The 20195-nt window shown below is 42.1% G+C and overlaps 1 protein-coding gene across 5 annotated transcripts in view; it reads right to left on the bottom strand.

Annotated features, from left to right (window-relative positions):
- LOC138665881 (heparan sulfate glucosamine 3-O-sulfotransferase 1-like) overlaps window positions 1-20195 on the bottom strand; it is a 205307-nt gene that overhangs the window by 170400 nt on the left and 14712 nt on the right. For 2 of the 5 annotated variants that reach the window (XM_069753824.1, XM_069753821.1), the window contains exon 2: window positions 4920-5286. The exons of 2 other annotated variants lie outside the window; for them this stretch is intronic. The gene's annotated coding sequence lies outside the window, so the exon portion shown is untranslated. Of the gene's footprint in view, window positions 1-4919; window positions 5905-20195 lie in introns of all 5 variants that reach the window. One more of the 5 variants, XM_069753820.1, reaches the window with a different exon arrangement.

The raw sequence follows: 20195 nt of genomic DNA, 5'->3' as shown, positions 1-20195 counted from the left end.
CCTTTATGGCCCCATAGATGCTCCTTATAATGCTGTGCCCCATATATGCTCTGCACCTTTATGGCCCCATAGGTGCTCCTTATAATGCTGTGCCCCATATATGCTCTGCACCTTTATGGCCCCATAGGTGCTCCTTATAATGCTGTGCCCCATATATGCTCTGCACCTTTATGGCCCCATAGGTGCTCCTTATAATGCTGTGCCCCATATATGCTCTGCACCTTTATGGCCCCATAGGTGCTCCTTATAATGCTGTGCCCCTTATATGCTCTGCACCTTTATGGCCCCATAGGTGCTCCTTAGAATGGTGCTGGTGCTGCCATAAAAAAAAAAATCACATACTCACCTCTCTTCTCAGGACGCCGGCGCTTTCAATAATTACCTGCTCCTCGTGCGGCTCCGTCTCCAGCACTGACGCTCAGCAGAGGGCGCGCACTGACTACGTCACAGCGCCCTCTAACCTGAGCGTCACTGCTAGAGGACGCTGCAGACGGAGCCGGAGCGAGGAGCAGGTAATTATAGCGCTGCACTCCCCTTACCTGCTGCGGCGCGGTCCCTGCAGTCCCTGGCTTCTCCGGCGCTGCAGCTTCTTCCTGTAATTGAGCGGTCACATGGCACCGATCATTACAGAAATGAATATGCGGCTCCTCCCCTATGGGGGTGGAGCTGCCTATTCATTTCTGTAATGAGCGGTGCCATGTGACCGCTCAGTACAGGAAGAATCTGCAGCGCCGGAGAAGCCAGGGACTGCAGGGACCGCGCTGGGAGCAGGTAAGTATGACTACACAGCGCCCGCTCCCCCTCCCCTGCCGACCCCGGGTATATGACTCGAGTATAAGCCGAGAGGGGGACTTTCAGCCCAAAAAAATGGGCTGAAAATCTCGGCTTATACTCGAGTATATACGGTATTTTTTCTGTCTAAATGTATGTCTAATATTTGTATGTATTTGCAATACATTTTGGATTTTTTACTAAATACAGATACCTAGTAGAGCTCTTTTTTCTCCTGATACAATAAATCCACAAAGTTGAAGTTTAACAAATCAACGAGTTCTAGAACAATGTCCTTTAGATAAACAAAACCAAAGTGGAGACATGTGGGTTTGGTGAAATGTGGCACAGTTTATTAAGGCTAAAACACAGAATATCAGCATGAACATCTCTTATGAGTTGACCATGAACTTTGCATATCACAGTGTTCTAGAGTCAAGTGGGAAGCCATCCATCCAAAACCTATAGCTACTGGTCAAAGCTAGAGTTGAGTGAATATGTTAGGGTTCCCTTTTATTCGGCAAGCTATGGCACTTCCCGAATAAGCTGTAGAGGTAACCCGGCTTCCTGGATGGTGCAAGCCGATCAGCTGCATGTCGCGGCTGTGTCACAGTCACAACACATGCATGGAGAGCCTGTTTGTTGGGACAGAAAAGAATAAAGAGGTTTCGATGGTCCCGTCAAAGTCCAGACCTCAACCCAAAATGAAATATGGGAACCTTAACATTGCTGAGCATAAACGAATGTCCACAAACCTCAATGAGTTTATGCAATGTTGTAAAGTAGAGTGGGAAAACATTTCTCCAGAATGATATGAGAGACTGATAAAGTCATCATACAGAAAAGAATTACTTCAAGTCATTGTTGCTAAATGTGACTCTGCAAGCTATTGATTCATGAGTAGTGTTGAGCATTCCGATACCGCAAGTATCGAGTATCTGCCGATACTTGCGGTATCGGAATTCCGATACCGAGATCCAATACTTTTGTAGTATCGGGTATCGGTATCGAATCAATAGGGATGTGTAAAATAAAGAATTAAAATAAAAAATATTGATATGCTCACCTCTCCGGCGGCCCCTGGACATCACGCTGGTAACCGGCCGGCTTCTTTGTTTAAAATGAGCGCCTTCAGGACCTGCGAATGACGTCGCGGCTTCTGATTGGTCGCGTGCCGCCCATGTGACCGGCACGCGACCAATCAGAAGCCGCGACGTCATTCTCATTCACAAAACTCCTAATTCTAGGAATTAAGGACCTGCGAATGACGTCACGGCTTCTGATTGGTCGTGTGCCAGTCACATGGGCGGCACGCGACCAATCAGAAGCCGCGACGTCATTCGCAGGTCCTGAAGGCGCTCATTTTAAACAAAGAAGCCGGCCGGTTACCAGCGTGATGTCCAGGGGCCGCCGGAGAGGTGAGCATATCAATATTTTTTATTTTAATTCTTTATTTTACACATCCCTATGGATCCCAGGGCCTGAAGGAGAGTTTCCTCTCCTTCAGACCCTGGGAACCATGAGAATACCTTCCGATACTTGATGTCCCATTGACTTGTATTGGTATCGGATATCGGTATCGGCGATATCCGATATTTTTCGGGTATCGGCCGATACTATCCGATACCGATACTTTCAAGTATCGGACGGTATCGCTCAACACTATTCATGAGTTGATCTTAATTTATCACACACCGCTCCTGCATTTTGGCCCAGATTTTGAAAGAAAAATAGTATTATGATGTAGTTTGTCACGTGTTCTAAATCTGAGGTTGTATTTACCCAATTTTAAGACCTTCTAAAGGGCCAGAGGTTTTTTCGGTATGTCATGATGCGTAACACCATAGAAATCAAAGACAGTGTACATAGTGTTTCTCACAATTACGGTATATGTAAATTTCAGTGACATATCATTGGAACATGAGGATATTAACTTTTACCCAAAAGAATTAACCCCTTCAAGACCTTATGATTTTCCATTTTTGCACACTCCTTTTTTCTTCCCCTTATTCCAAGATCTATAACTTTTTTATCTTTTCCATCCCCATAACTATATGAGGGCCTGTTTTTTGCGGGACAAGTTGTACTTTTGAATTACACCATCCATTTTATTATGTGATGCACTAGAAAGTGGGAAACAAATTCCAATTGCAAACAAAGTGCAATTCCACAATTTATTTTTGTAGGGTTTTTACTTACGATGTTCACTATATGGTAAGACTGACCAGACAATATGATTCTCCAGGTCAGTCTGAGTGCACAGACATCAAACATTTAGAGGTTGTTTTTTTTTAAGTGGTGAAAATTTTTGGGAAATTTGTAAGAAAACTAAAAACAATTTCCGAGGCCCATAACAGTTTCATTTTTCTGGATCTGGCTCTAAGTGAGTGATCATTTTTTGCACTTTGAGATGAAGTTTTCTTTAATTGAGACCACATTGGGGTACATACGATGTTTAAGTGTCTCATTGTATTTTATTACAATGTTGCAGCGGCCAAAAAAATAATTATTTTAGCAGTTATTTTTTTTTCTTGTTATGCCTTTACTGATCAAATTAAATTTATTTTATATTGCGATAGATCAGACTTCTATGAACGCAGTGATACCAAATGTGGATTTTTGTTAATTGTTTTATTTGTAATGAGGTTAAAGGGGGTTGATTTGCACTTTTGTATTTTTTTCTTTTCATATTTTTAAAAACTTTTTTCTGACTTTTTACTGTTTTTAATAGTCCCCTTAGTAGTGAAGAGCGAATGTGCTCGGATAAGATGCTATCCGAGCATGCTCGGGTGTTAGACGAGTATCTGGGCGTGCTCGTATATTATGTCCAAGTCCCAGCGGCTGCATGATTTGCAGATGTTGGACAGCCTCAACACATGTGGGGATTTCCTAACAAACAGGCAATCGCACATATTCAGGCTGCCTAACAGCGGAGATCAAAATATCCAACACCGCGGAGACAACATCACATGTTTCTCAACGCAGTGATCCAGAACACTGCCCCCATCCCTTATGGGAAATATGCAAATGCATGTAGAAAAGCCGCGGAGACACCATCACGTGTTTCTCAACGCAAGCAATAAATAGCCAGGTCTTTCACTGGGAAGGAAGAACCATGGGAAGGGCAGCATCCAAAGAGGAAAACCACCTATGCCAAAACATGGTATCCATCCACAGGATGGATGTTTTTATCTCCCCGAGGTCATTCATCCTTATGTTTATAATCCTTTTACTAGGCACTGCTCCAAATAGCCAGTTTCCTACTCCACACTGATGAGGGGCAAATACCCCGAAACAGCTGTCTGTGGATGGATACCATGTTTTGGCATAGGTGGTTTTCCTTTTTGGATGCTGCCCTTCCCGTGGTTGTTCCTTCCCGGTGAAAGACCTGGCTATTTATTGCTTGCTTTGAGAAACACGTGATGGTGTCTCTGTGGCTTTTCTACATGCATTTGCATATTTCCCATATGGGATGGGGCAGTGTTCTGGATCACTGCATTAAGAAACACGTGATGGTGTCTCCGCGATGTTGGATGTTTTGATCTCCCCGAGGTCATTCATCCTTATGTTTATAGTCCTTTTACTAGGCACTGCTCCTAATAGCCAGTTTCCTACTCCACACTGTTAAGGGGCAAATACCCTGAAATAGCTGTCTGTGGATGGATACCATGTTTTGGCATAGGTGTTTTTCCTTTTTGGATGCTGCCCTTCCCGTGGTTGTTCCTTCCCGGTGAAAGACCTGGCTATTTATTGCTTGCGTTGAGAAACACATGATGGTGTCTCCGCGGCTTTTCTACATGACTGAGTAAATTAGTCATCATGTGCAGAGAAAGATGTAGGCTCAGCACGCAAGCCCACATCAAAGACAGGGGCACGACTGTTACGGCTGTGACCACAGATGCAGCCGAGCCGACGCCTCCATGTCATCTGACCATGACGACGTGGGCGAGCATCCCCAAAAGGAACACAATGTGGACCCACTGGACCACATAGAGTAACTTGGACTTACCCAGACTAGGGAAGGGTAGCGAGCAGGGTTTGTGGCAGCTGAACATGTGAACAAGATGTCGATATGCAGAACTAGATTACACCGCACAACTTCAGGTATGAAGAAACAAAGTTTACTCAAATGATAGCACAGTACATACCAAAACATATGATGTCAGGATCCCGATTCCACACGTCTAGGAAGGGTACACGTCTCAGGATAACAGGCGAAGGCAGGAGGACATCACAAGTTGATGCAGTCCCGGGTTATCTGGCATGGGCATTCTAGGATGGCATCTCTCTTGCCTCAGGCGTAGCACAGGCTCAGCAGGAGAACATCAGTCACCGACCTCAGACAGATATCAGACGATGGCAGGAGTCATCAAGGGTTGATGCAGTTCAGGATCATCTGGCACGGGCGTACAAGGACGGCCTCTCTCTCAGGCCTCAGGCGTAGCACAGGCACAGCAGGAGAACATCAGACACTGATCCTGGAAGGACGTCATCGCTGGGTGGACCCCGGGGGAACTGGTGGAACATCGGGTCACAGGCAAGACATCAGAACATCGGTTACAGGCTGGACATCAGGATATTGGACACAGGCAGGACATCAGGACACAGACAGGACATCAGGACACAGGCAGGACATCAGGAATACTGGATAGACATCTGGGACACTGGCGTGGCAGCCCAGGTCAATGGCTGGGACACTGACGTGGCAGCCCAGGGCATCAGTTATATCAGGACATCAGACACAGGGAGGACATCAGGAATACTGGATAGACATCTGGGACACTGGTGAGGCAGCCCAGGGCATCAGTTATATCAGGACATCAGACACAGGGAGGACATCAGGAATACTGGATAAACATCTGGGACACTGGTGAGGCAGCCCAGTGCATCAGTTATATCAGGACATCAGACACAGGGAGGACATCAGGAATACTGGATAGACATCTGGGACACTGACGTGGCAGCCCAGGGCATCAGTTATATCAGGACATCAGACACAGGGAGGACATCAGGAATACTGGATAGACATCTGGGACACTGGTGAGGCAGCCCATGTAATCGGCTGGGACACAGATGGCACAGGACCAGGTCATCAGGTTCCTAGCTACAGCCGTCAAGCTACAGGCATCGGACCTAGGAAGGAACACAAGTGTGATGGTGCGAGCACCGCCGGACTGAACCTGGGCCGGACGGGGTTAGCATCGCATAGCAGGCTAAGCACAGCATAGTATAAGCTCAGTAAGAACACCGGACTCCATCGTTAAAAGATGAGCCCAAAAAGTTCACAGTCACTGAGTACGGGGTGTCAGACATAAAAGGACTTCAGGAACATAACACAGGACACAGTTCAGACAGGGTCAGATCCTGGATATGCAGCCTCCAGAATAGGCGGATATAGGAACTCTGCCCCAGAACAGGCGGAAAAACCAAGACACAAACGAATCTGGGTACTCTGCCCCCAGAACAAACTGCAGACAGAACGGGAGCTGGATACCTAACATACAAGGCAAGACTAAGAAACACAATGCAGCAGGGCAAAGACATCACAGCACATGAACAGCTACGCAGCGGTGTCACGATATGGTATGAAATATCATATAAGTAGCTTCTCTTGCTCAAGGCTGTGGGCTAACAATCTCCCCTTCCCTTTCACTCAGCCAAGAGCTGCTTTGCCAATGTAGAAGGCGGAAGAAGAGTTTATTACCTCTAGCTCGGAGAGCAGAAGTATTGACGACTGGCATTCTTGCAGTGGAAAGTGACAGGCTAGAACTGGATTCTAACTTTCCAGAAATTCCTGGAAGTTCTTTGTTTTGTTTTTGTAAGATATTATGCCAACCATTTACGTTACGAACACAAAAATATATATTCTTAATCTCACTTGGTGGACCTACCCATCCCTCGAAACACGGGCTTCTAACCCATCTGGTAAAGAAGTAGGGTTTTCTCTGTAAATATGTATCCCAGATAGGACATATTTGATCTCATTAGAATGCCCACGTGAATCCGAGATGAATGCTGGGTTTGTTATGACTATGACATGTGTTGTAGCGAAGTTATAGAAATTAGATATAGATTAGGGTAAGATTAGTTAACTGAAGAGGTAGGAGGGACGAGGTGATCCAACCCCTTTCTGGGGTGGTACAGGCTTAGCTATAACTGTCTGCCCACATCCCCAGCTGGGTCTTGTCTTTTTTTCCTGGAAGAGCTGAGCACGTCCCATGAACTGGGACGTATGGAAAACTGCAATAGCCTGGGTGCCTGCCATGCTTTGAACATGTGAGTGTTAGCTTTTCTCCTTTATTCCCTTTATGTTATAATTACCGTGTACATATTTGCAATTGTCTCATTTGTAACATCTTTATAAAATATTTTTGATAAAGCACTGCCTAATTTTTATGGGATATAATATTTAATATTAGTTCATTCTCCATGCTCTAAACGTACCCTAAGTCTTCTGAAGGGAAATACACTACTGTGTTGGGTTAGCTTCGGACCCGTTTAATTGAAGCAGGTGGCAGTGATACCATGTGCAGACTTTTGGGTTATGTTGTAGCGAATTATTGTTCCTGCCTGAGTGGGAGTAGTTTATCGCGTCACTGCAGCGTGCCCAATAGCCAGTACATAGCAGGCAGCCTGTCTGGCGACTAATTACCCAGGGGGCAGTACCTAATCTGACCTGAGAGTAAGGGGGGCGCCAGAGAGCTGCAAGTGTTAAGTGGAACTGTAAGCGGGATATACATAAATCCCTGCAGTTCGTGATATATTGAAAAGCAGTGGGATACCTACAATAAGCCCCTGCTGTAAACTAAGAGGTCACTAGCCTTGTGTGTGTTTTCTCATCACATTGTTAGCAGTGGAGGGATAACTAAGATAAGCCCCCTGCACATGTGATAGCCGTTTGTTGGCCCAAAGTAACCCCGACCCGTAACGTAGGGGTGACGGTCACGGTGGGAATCGTGACAAATTGGTGGCAGCGGTCAGGGGATTCCTGACAAGGGGCACAGGGAACTGAGCAGCATCCATCCAGGTAACAGACAATAGTATCTCTGCACATTAGGGGAGAGGAAAAAGGGTTAAAGCAGAGACATGCAGAGTAACGTCGAAGTATCAAGGTATAAACCCATCAGCGCTAGAACGACCTTTGACGTAAATATAAGTCAAAGGTCATAAAGGGTGTAAAGAACATGAGGCGAAGAGCAGGGGGCAATCTCTTGTATTTGAATCCCATATAGAGCTATCGTAATGATGCTGTTTATTTATGAACCAAGGCTTTCATCACAGGCAGAAATCAGAAGTCTAAAATATGTTATGTAAATAAGAGTCCTCCAGAGATCGACAAGGATTTACATCTTGTGACAGCAGTTTGTGTTGTTCATACAATATCTGAGCCATCCACTACTTAGGGAGAAGCGAGCAGCTTTCAGATCGCATACACATTTAATTTTGTTATGGTTCATTAAGAAATAATGAAGCAAGTTTCTGCCATATGCTGTCATTATTTCATGACTGACAGTGATAAGACTATGAAAAAAAATAAATTTAAAAGAGTTTATGCAATCAAATTTGTTAGCAAGCAAGGGCATTTATTGAGTGTATTCCCAAACAATTGCACTGTTAATCTGATAGCTGGATTTATTATAACAGCTGAAAATTCAAATTTAGTATTATGAAAAATAAATCTATTAAATAAAATAATGAAACCCAGCAAGCATGAAGGCTATAAATCCACTACATAAAAGGAAGAAGCAATGATAAGAATTACTAGTTGTTCTTTTCTTTCTGAAAATTCATGATATACTTCTTTTCAATTTGGTCATGAGGGTGAAAAATAAAAAATAAACAAGATGTTCTCCTTTAAGGTCCCCATAAACATAAGATAGTCAAACTGTTAACCATTTTATGATTATGGTGGCCTCCTGACTCTCTTCCCACAGTTCATGTTCAGGGAAAGAAGAGATTAATCTTTGAAATTCTAATTTTTCCCCCAAAATGATTGGCACACAATGGTTTCTCCCCAAATCACAATACTGCAAAGCCTAAATTGCCCTCAATAAACAAGTATTACACTCTGAGGCCTCCTAAACTTGTGTTCAACCATTTCAAGCATTTTAACACAAAGACAACCTTAGTAATATGAAAATGACCTCATTAGAGAAACAGATGGTAACCTGGATGTAATCAACAGCCCAACACACGAAACTGACACTCCTGACTAAAAAACCACATGAAAGGTCCAAAAATTATCCGTCTTAGTCATTTATGATCAGCCATACCATAGTTTGGAAAATACTGACAAACTGGTGGTTTCACTGTCAGAGGTAACGTAATCCTGCAGAGACTGAGACAACTGATGTGCAATGTAGTTCAACAATGCCCTCTCTTCCTCCCCAATTATATGCTAGTCGGAGGCAAAGGAGGCCAATTGCGGCCTGCACTTGTTAGTAAAACTCCATGGATGATGGAGGCCAGTGATGGAGAGGCTTTCACATTCTAAGCTTTGATGTTTTTTTCTATTTACACTGCCCCATCTATTTTCTTACGGGTTACTTGGGGACTTGGGGATTCTAGTTAATGATAAACTTACCTGGAGCAGCCAGTGCCAGGCAGCAGCTGCCAAGGCAAACAGGATCATGGGGTGCATTAAAAGAGGTCTGGATACACATGATGAGAGCATTATACTGCCTCTGTACAAATCCCTAGTTAGACCGCACATGGAGAACTGTGTCCAGTTTTGGGCACCGGTGCTCAGGAAGGATATAATGGAACTAGAGAGAGTACAAAGGAGGGCAACAAAATTAATAAAGGGGATGGGAGAACTACAATACCCAGATAGATTAGCGAAATTAGGATTATTTAGTCTAGAGAAAAGACGACTGAAGGGCGATCTAATAACCATGTATAAGTATATAAGGGGACAATACAAATATCTCGCTGAGGATCTGTTTATACCAAGGAAGGTGACAGGCACAAGGGGGCATTCTTTGCGTCTGGAGGAGAGAAGGTTTTTCCACCAACATAGAAGAGGATTCTTTACTGTTAGGGCAGTGAGAATCTGGAATTGCTTGCCTGAGGAGGTGGTGATGGCGAACTCAGTCGAGGGGTTCAAGAGAGGCCTGGATGTCTTCCTGGAGCAGAACAATATTGTAACATACAATTATTAGGTTCTGTAGAAGGACATAGATCTGGGGATTTATTATGATGGAATATAGGCTGAACTGGATGGACAAATGTATTTTTTCGGCCTTACTAACTATGTTACTATGTTACAATTTTTCATTTTGTGCCCTGTTCTGCACTGGGACCTGCCTGTGGAACACACCACTGATGCAAGCACAAAAACAATAATATCACAAAAGATGATAACGATGTAGACACATAGAAAAATTTCAATTCAGAGAACATAATGAATCCGTATTTTTTTTATAATTGTTTTCATTTTGTGCTCAGACCCTTTCAGGTATCTAATCTCCGACAGAGTCCTTCCCCCGGAATTCACCCCAGATGATTGTCCTAAAAAAAAATTATTCAACTCAAAATGAATTGGAAGCTAAGACCTACCTAAAATTGTCCTGCTCATGACCAAAAATGTATGGTAAAGGAAAAAGTGCTACATTACTAAGTACATTTGTGCCTGCAAAAAAAACATATGGCAACTGTATAATGAGAATCTTTTTAAGTCCCTGTCATAGTCTCCTCTGATTTGCTGTGTTAGACCATGCGATGGCTGCAAAGAATTATAGGGAAGCCTAAGCAGTCACACATGATACCATGAGCCTACTCTTTGGCTGATTCAATTTTTTTTAGCATCATCATTGCAAACCAAATCACTGGGACCGGCAAATATGAAGAAATTCAACTCAAAATCGATTCAAAGCAGATCAAGAAGAAGAAGCACTCCCATCAAAGTTTTTATCCTCTTAATATATTGCGATCCTCACACTATAAACACTATAAATTATAGCACTGTGCACTTACAATTGCTCTTTTTGCTTTTCTACCCATTTAATTCTTTTGATTTCCATTAAGTCTATGACATCACATTATTAAAAACTTGACTAGCTGAATCCTTGAAAAGGAAATAAATTGGAGCTCACCTAAATGGCTTATTGCGTGCAGAAGCAAGGAAAAAATGTGGCCCCCACTTAGAGAATGCAGAGAAATAGATGAAAGCTTTGAGAAAGAATGCCAGACAGCATTTGAAATGTGTTGCTCTTTGATCACACCATGGATTTATGCAATTAGCTATTACATTTTGTACTAATACATTTTGGGATTTTTAAGAAGCTGGAATTCCTCTTTCTCTCTAGCTGAATCCTTGTAAGCTCTATGTCGAAACAGGATGTCAATGTTCCCTCCATGACTCATGAGTCACTGCAAAAGTCCCTGGCAGAGGGCGAAGAGGGAGCAGCCGATTCAGAAGCTGAAGCGGTGGATGAGTTATGCAAGGAATAGAGACTTCCTATTTCTACATAGAGCAGAGAAAGGAATAATTTACTGGGTAGAAAGGCAAAATGAGCAATTGTAAGTACACAGTGATACATAACGTGATGATTGCAATATACAGTATATTAAAGAGGATAAAAGCTTTAATGAGAGGTATGTTTCTTTAACTTCCAAATCCTGATCTTTTTATTCTCAGGAGAGGTATCTAGCAGCTTACTCACTCACTAAAACACACATATAACTGTCCTAATAGACAGTGAATGAGTATGAGTGGGAATGAGTATGGGTGGGACACAGTAGTTTAGGAGGAGCAACTGTCTGCCAAAAGCTAAGTTATAGGTGCACCTAAAGGCATGGATCTCAGATTGCAACTTCTATCACTCCCCAAACCACTTTCCTGTAAATTAGGGGATAAAGGATCTGACTTTCCATTCTTCACTACTAATCCCTATTTGGAATATTTATTCCATACAAATGTTCTCAAGGTTCTCTACGTTACCAATAAACTATATCCATTATATGCGTAGTTTAGTTTCCTGTTTAGCAAAACGGGCAAGAATAGAAGCCAAGAAAACATTGCACAACAATGCCAGCCAAAGCAGCTGAAGAATGCCAGGGATAAGTTGATTCTTTACTTTACATTTCAGCCAAGTTAATAATAGTGATTTGTGTACCATATTTATTAGAAAATGTTCTCAAGCTGGGAACAGAAATTGTGAATTTTTATTATAGCAAAGCATATTAGAATTTGAATTCCATATATTCATTTTTATTTCTTCTCCTCTTGGGACTACAAACCTAATACTTTTGCAGTCCCCCTCAATAGACAAGCTCAAGATACTGTATATAAATTAATTTTGCCACAAAAGAATAGCAAAAAAAAAAACCACAACAAGATAAAGCGTAAGACAGGTAATTGTTCATCTATTTAATCATAGTTACAACTTACTATAACAGGGAAGTTTACAAAAGTTACAAAGGCATAAAATTCACTAATAGCCATAAAAAGTATGATTCCCAGACAAAAATAAGAAGCTTTTATAAATTTGTTACACCGACGATCAAAATGCTTTGAACTTTTGACTTCCATATCTCACCATCCAATACGGCTTCAAACGTTAGACTACCATCATTTTGTAGACAATCATCTTGGCTAGCTCATACATAAATTCAAGTTCCAACTATTTAGCATATGATTATTATTAGTTATACAGATTTTTGTTATGTCACTGAACTGTTACCGTTTTGCTCCTATCAGTGGAAAAATCTTTTTCCCTGAATACTACAAATTACAACCTGTTCTCCCTAATAGTCCAGTGTATGATTAGGTTGATTCCCAAGTGGAAGGTCACTGGTTTGAATCGAGGAGCAGGCATGAAGAATATTTCCCAAGAGAAGAGAAACACCGTCATCCAGCTCATTGATAGTGGTCTCTTGGCCAAGAAAATTGCCAAACTGCATCATGTGAGCGTCATGACAGTTGGCAGAATATGAAATGAAGTCCATCCATCCATTTAAAAAACAAGAGGTAGATGTCCAGGCAAAATTTCGAAGTCAACAAGTTGGCTCATCACAAGGTCTATCACTTCTGGCGTGGCAATCATGTGAGGTGGCTCATGTGCTTTATAATAGGGAGATCACAGTTATCCATGCAAGCTCTGTGCGATGCACGATACACAAGTCTGGAATGGTGGCCTGAAAAAAGGTCAAGAAGCCTTGACTTCAATATTGTGATAAGAAGCATTGGCTCGAGTCTTCAAAAAAGTCTAAAAAGTGGACAGTAGATTGGAAACAGATGATTTGGAGCGATGAGATGAAAGTCAATGACTAGGCTTTGATGGGTGTAAATGGGTCTGGAAGAAAGAAAGGAAAAAGAGGCTAAAGGAACGAGAAATTGAAGTAACTGGCAAGTTTGGAGGAGGAAGCCTGATGATATGGGGTTGTTTCACAGCCAAAGGTGTTGGATACTTGAGCTGGAACGAGGGTGGTCTCAATGCTGAGCTATATGTGAGTATCACAGAAGAAGAGTTACTTTGTATAATCAAGTACTATAGGTATGAAAAGGACAAGAGTGTTCCAGTAGGACAACGATCTGAAGCATATGTCAAGATTGAAATAAATGGTTCAATGAAAATGAAGTAGAGATGATTGATTGGGTTGAGGTCTGGGGACTGGGGGTCAATTAAACACTTGTGGGTATAATTGAAGAAAAAGCTGTATACAGTACATACCCAAGTGAGTCAAACAGTATGCATCAACTTTGGGAAAGTATAGGAGAGACCTGAGATCAGATTTTAGTCAAGACATGATTCAACCTGATTGACAGCATGTCCAGAAGGAATCAGGCAGTGTTGAAAGCCGGAAGGTTGATTTACAAAATACTAACAAAATAATAAGAATTACAATTTTGATTTTTAGGAGTAAAACAGTAACAATGCAGTGAAGTGAAAAGAATCTGCATAACTAATAATATGCAAAATAGTTACAATTCAAATTTATATAGGAGATAGCTTCGCATGTCTCACATTCAAAGTAGTAGTGGATGGTGAGATGTGGAGCCTGAAAGTCAAAAATTCAAAACATTTACTCTTTATTTCTCCGATGTATCTAGACATGAGTAATTTGATTCAGGTTACCCTGATCTGGCATCCAGCCCTCACTTTTGTGCTTGCCATCATCAGCGCTTCTGGCTCTTACCAGGTCCTGTGACGTCAAAAGGTTGTGGTATGGAGCATGTCATGATAGAGAGGGGTATAATAAGCACAGGAAATCCTCAAAATTGCAGACCAAGGATGTCAGGTTAGGAAGTGAAAACTAGCTGCCACAGAGGAAAGAACCCAGGCAATGCAAATCAAATTTTGTTATTTCTAGTTGTCTCACCAAGACAATCCATTTAAATTAAATGGTCACCTAAAACTCATCTTCTCAAACCCCATTGATAACGGAAGCTGCATCTGGTCTCTAAGGACCACTAGAATTAGTACTACAGTGACAGAGTGTCTTTCTCTCTCGCTTTCTGTTCTTTCTCCTCTAAAGGATTCCCAAGAGGGAAAACATCTTTTATGAAGTTGATGTGCTCCATTGGTCCTCTGGACAAGTGTTATCTTTTTTAGACTCCATTATAAGAGCATCAAATCAAACAATATGGAAATAGGAATGACTACCTTTAAGACCATACTTTTCCAATGAATTGAAGAGGTGAAAAATAAAGAGGTAGGAGACAACTCTTAATTAGATGGATGCATCAATTCCAACATGGAAACTATGAACACATTGTAGCTTGAAGAACAAAAACTGTAAATATTGCTTCAATCACAGGTTGTCCAAGTAACTGCAATTTTCACTATGGCTTTTGTTATCTAAAGATGAAAATCTAATTCACGTGAAAGTACAATTGGACAGATTTATCACTGTATTCATGACCATTTTCCAATGAGATACTTTGTTACAAATGTAATATTTTTCAAATGCCATATTTATGATGCTTTTGTGTCCTTTTTTTCCCCCAACATAAAAATGTATAAAAAAACTGTGCAAGTTCTCAAATTTGTGTAGAATCCTACTTAACTACCAACAAATCTACCAGAAAAATGCTGCACTGGAAGTGAGAATGGTGCATGGTTATCATTGTTTCACAGACAAAAATGGAGGGCACCATCAATTTCGATGGGTGTATTCATCAGCCGGTGCCTGCGCTACAATTAAAAAGAGGCGTGGGTTTCTGTATTTTTATCGACAGGCAAAACTGATAGCCATGGGCTGCAACACTCAGCTGTCAGCGTTAGCATGGCTAGTTATCAAGAATAGAGGGGTCCCTAAGCTGTTTTTTTAAATTATTTAAATAAATAATTTTAAAAAATGGCGTGAGGTCCCCCTCATTTTTGACAACCAGCCTTGCTAAAGCAGACAGCCGGGGGCTAGTATTCTCAGGCTGGTAAGGGGCCATGAATATTGCTCTCCCAGGGTAAAAATAGCAGCCCACAACCAACCCAGAAAAGGCACATCTATTAAATACGCCAATTCTGGCACTTTGCCTGTCTCTTCCCACTTGTTCTGTAGCGGTGGAAAGTGGGGTATTATTTGTGGGGTTGATGTCACCTTTGTATTATTGGATGGCATCAAATCCGCAGCTTAGTAATGGAGAGGTGTCTGTAAGACACCTCTCCATTACTAATCCTAATAGTTTTCAACCTGGACAGTGCCAAGATGCCACCGTCCAGGCTGACAACCACTGATGAATGAGCTGTTGTATGCACAGCATCAGTGAGCAGCGGTGACCTCATCAAGGTTAACGCTGGTCACTGAGACTGCCTTCCAAGCTGAACCAATGAACTGCAGTGACCTCCCTCCGGTGAGATCACCACTAGCACAGTGAAAAAAAAGTCTCATGGAGCAGACGTGAGTTCACTGCTGTTCACCGGAAGAATTTCACTGCTGTGAATTTGATCTGTGGTGAACTCGCCTCAGCATCGTTTGCCGTGCATGACGGTGTGGCAATTGATTCATAGAAAAACAGCCGCACACAAATATCTCTCTATTTATAGTCCATGACGGTGTGGCAAACACTGTGTATGATTGGCTCTAAAATCATTACTGCCAGTAAATGCTGAATGTTTGGGCTCAGGTTTAGGTCCCAGCGAGGTAAGGCAAGCGTAGGACCTGGTATAAGAGAGATGCCGTAAAGAGGCTACCAGGTACACATAAAATTGGCCAATTTATGCACTAAACGCTCTCATTTTTCATATTTCTAGTGCAGTAATGCAGTTCAAATTTCGTTTTTCAAGTTTGTATGTTCTAGCGCTGCAGTGTGCTGCCTTATTTACTTAACTATATACGAGTTGGCGACTCTGGGTTCAGCACCTGTTCACACTGAGTCTATGTTTGGATGTGCAGGTCAGGTTTTTGAAATGAATAACAGATAATCATGATTTCTCTAAACATCTTACAGAATGGAGAAAATCAAGTGAAAATTTTAGCAAGTTTTGAAACCGAAAGAAATAGAAAATTATGCAGTTGGTGCCTCTCAATATAGGGTTTACTAGTGAAAGTTGACAATAAGTTGTCTCCTGTGTAATGATGAAGATATCCAGAAAATTCTTGGGAGATCTAAAATGTCTTTTTGAGGGGATTTTGGGTCAATGAAAGGTGGATCATCTATACATCTAATTGTCAACTTTTCTCCACTGGAGAAAGCTTTCTATGAATATGTACTATTGCAAAACATACAAGGAAAAAAAATTAAATAAAAGGAAAAAGAATGAAGATGCCATAGCGTTTACCATAGCAGGAAATGTCTATTTCATGTGACTGTTAAACGCTCCTTTCACGCTTCCTATTTGTGGACACCAGCATTAATGTGTGTATCTCCCTAAAGGGAAAATAAGCCATGTTCGCTCCTTTCTTATCCCCATTGGTTTTCACTTGATTAAAGGAATCTGCTTCATTATAGAAGCAAGCAGCAATTCCTCAGGGTATAACACTTCATCTTCTATCTGCAATAATAGGGAAATGTGGACGGTGTTCTTTTGTTAGAAAGGAAAATAAATTTACCATAGCTGATTTATACCATGTTCTCCCATGTAGCATAAAACTATACATCAGTTTTTACTGTCAGTTAAATATTGCTTTTAAAGCAAGACGTCAGAGCTGATCTGAAGACTACACAGCGGTATTGCACTTATCAAATATGTCCGAGATGGGAATACCTAATAGAAAGGATTGTATGGATAGAAAATAAAAAATATATATAAAAAAAAAACAAATATGCTGAAGCACACAATGGACGGATTGCTCTTGTTTACTATGGATTACTCTGCAGACTCTGTCTTAATATACACAGTAAAGTCATCTAGTCATTGTAAGTGATTTAAGACCTTCACCTACAGGGGTTATTTTCTCATTTTCATTTTTTCCTCCCCTTCTTCCAAGAACCATAACTTTTTTTTTTCCATCCATATAGCCGTATGTGGGGTTTGTTTTTGCTGGAAGAGTTGTACCTTTGGCTTATTTTTTGCTCCCTGAGCTGACATTTTAACTGATACCGATACCATTTTGGGGTAGATATTGAGTTTTGATTGCCTTTTATTTGAATGTTGAGGTGGCCAAAAAACAAAAAAATTCTGGCATTTTGATTTATTTTTCTTGATATGCCGTTTACTGATCAGATTAATTTATTTTATACAGTGATGGACTTTTGCGGACGCAGCTAAATCAAATGTGTATTTTTTCTTTGTAATAGATTTATTTTAATTGGGCAAAATGGGGGGATTTATATCTGTTTTTATTTTCGGATGTTTACAAAAATTTTTTTTACAGTATTTAAAGGGAACCTGTCACCCCCAAAATCGACTGTGAGCTAAGCCCACCGGCATCAGGGGCTTATCTACAGCATTCTGTAATGCTGTAGATAAGCCCCTGATGTATCCTGAAAGATGAGAAAAAGAGGTTAGACTATACTCACCCAGGGGCGGTCCGATCCGATGGGCGTCGCGGTCCGGGCCTCCTATCTTCATAGGATGACGTCCTCTTCTTGTCTTCACACTGCGGCTCCGGCACAGGCGTACTTTGTCTGCCATGTCGGGCCTCTCTGACCTTTCCCGGTGCCTGCGCACTGCAGTACTTTGCTCTGCCCTCAACAGGACAGACAAAGTACGCCTGCGCCGGAGCTGCAGCGTGAAGACAAGAAGAGGACGTAAAAACCGCAGGTGGAATCCACACAAAATCCGCATAGAAACTGCAGTAAATCTGCAGGTAAAACGCAATGCCTTTTACCTGCGGATTTCTGAAATCCGCTGCGGAAAAATCCGCAGAGCTACTTTCTACGTGTGCACATACCCTAATAGTCCCCTCAGGGGACTTGAAACTGCAAGTGTCTGATTGCTTATACTATACATAGCATTGCATATATAGCTAAAATTATGATCTCTAATGAATACCAGCTACAGGCTGGCTTTCACAGAAAAATCCTTATGACAACCACGGGGGTCTTCAGCAAACTCCGGCAACCCACTAGTGCCTCATGATCACATGACAGTTGTGCCGATGGGCATGTGGAATGATACGCCCCCCCTGCTGTGTTGAATTGTGGGATTTAACAGGTTACCAGCAGCGGGTGGAGCTCTGCTCTGCTTGCGGCTGTTAAAGGCACATGATTGCTCAGCCATCATCTGCTAGAAAAAACGTGCGCTCGCACGCCGAGTCTGCATCCAAGGCAGGGACATGACATATGACGTACATTCAAATTATTCAAAGAAACGTATCTAACAAAGCACAAAATATTAAATCATTCCAGCAGAGCATACAAAATGATATTGTAATACCAGCCACTGTTCAGTGCAACTATAGAAAAATGCATAAAATAGGTAAAATAACAAAACACATGCAGCAGAAAATCAAAAGAGAAAACTTTACTTATCACAAGGACAGAAAAATATAGATGGTTCTTTTTCTATATGGTTCAAAGCTAGGTTTCCTTATGCATCTAGAATGCTAGAGATAGCGTGAGAATTCAGCAGAGTATGAAAATAATAAGGCTTTTCTCCTGCTTCATTCTCGAGTGAACATGTCAAATGCTGAACTTCCAAATGCCCTGGAAGAGCACAGGAGACAGTGTGCTACATCCTCACTCAACATCACACTGCCTTCAGAAACTGAAAATGCCCAATATGAAAACATACAAAAAATAAAACAGAATTACACACAAAAAAAGACACAGAACACCTTAATGAAAAAACAGAAAAAAAAACAAGAAAACAAAAAAAAAACAGGTTAGTGCGATTACAAGAGGTTATGTAAACTGTTCCAAAATTACTTTGCTAAAACAGAATTTATGACAGATATTCGATATACAGCCTGACAATACAATAGTAGCTTGAGAGATCTGGGACCATTTAGAGTTGTTCTTGCTCAGAGATGTTCTTTACAAGTACACGAAGATAGTTTTGAAGATGCAGTATATAAAGTATTCTCTTTTTTTATACCTCTCTCTAGTTTTTGGTTGCAAGAAAGAATCTTTTTATACTCGATTGACTTTTTTTTTTTTTTTACATATTTTTTTAAAATATGCCAAAAAGTAAGTACATTGTGGAGGGGGATGAGGAGTCTAAATCAATGCCCCAATGATGTGTGATCAAGACTGCCACCTAGTCGGTACAGGTGATACTACTATCACAGGCTCTTGCAGGATACCTGGCCTTTATCCACTCACAATAGCCCCTTTGTTACTGAGTACAAATAGGTTCCCCATAAGTAAAATGCACTAACCCTACCTAGTAGACAAAAAGGCAGAGGAAAACAGTTCACCTGGGGAAAAAAGATTCAAACTGCACGAGTCCAACAGTGTAAAAATGAATGAAACATCCTGCAAGATGGATCCTTGATATACCGTATATACTCGAGTATAAGCCGAGATTTTCAGCCCAAATTTTTGGGCTCAAAGTGCCCCTCTCGGCTTATACTCGAGTCAATGTGGGTGGCAGGGTCGGCGGGTGAGGGGGTGAGGGCGCTGAGGTATACTTACCTAGTCCCAGCGATCCTCGCGCTGTCCCTGCCGTCCCACGGTCTTCTGTGCTGCATCTTCTTCCCCTCTTCAGCAGTCACGTGGGACCGCTCATTAGAGATATGAATAAGCGGCTCCACCTCCCATAGGGGCGGAGCCGCCTATTCATTCCTCTAATCAGCGGTGCCGGTGACCGCTGACAGGAAGAGCTGCGGCACCGAAGACCAGGCAGAGGGACAGCGCGAGGATCGCCAGGACTAGGTAAGTATAGCATATTCACCTGTCCTCGTTCCAGCCGCCGGGCGCCGCTCCATCTTCCCGGCCGGCGCCTCCATCTTCCCGGCGTCTGCGCTCTGACTGTTCAGGTAGAGGGCGCGATGACGCATACAGTGTGCGCGGCGCCCTCTGCCTGATCAGTCAGAGCAGAGACGCCGGGAAGATGGAGGCGCCGGAACGAGACGCCGGGAGCTGCAATCAAGGGAGG

The sequence above is a fragment of the Ranitomeya imitator genome, chromosome 2 (assembly GCF_032444005.1).
Source record: "Ranitomeya imitator isolate aRanImi1 chromosome 2, aRanImi1.pri, whole genome shotgun sequence".
Classification (NCBI taxonomy): Eukaryota; Metazoa; Chordata; class Amphibia; order Anura; family Dendrobatidae; genus Ranitomeya; species Ranitomeya imitator.
This window is presented reverse-complemented; position numbering and strand designations above follow the sequence as displayed.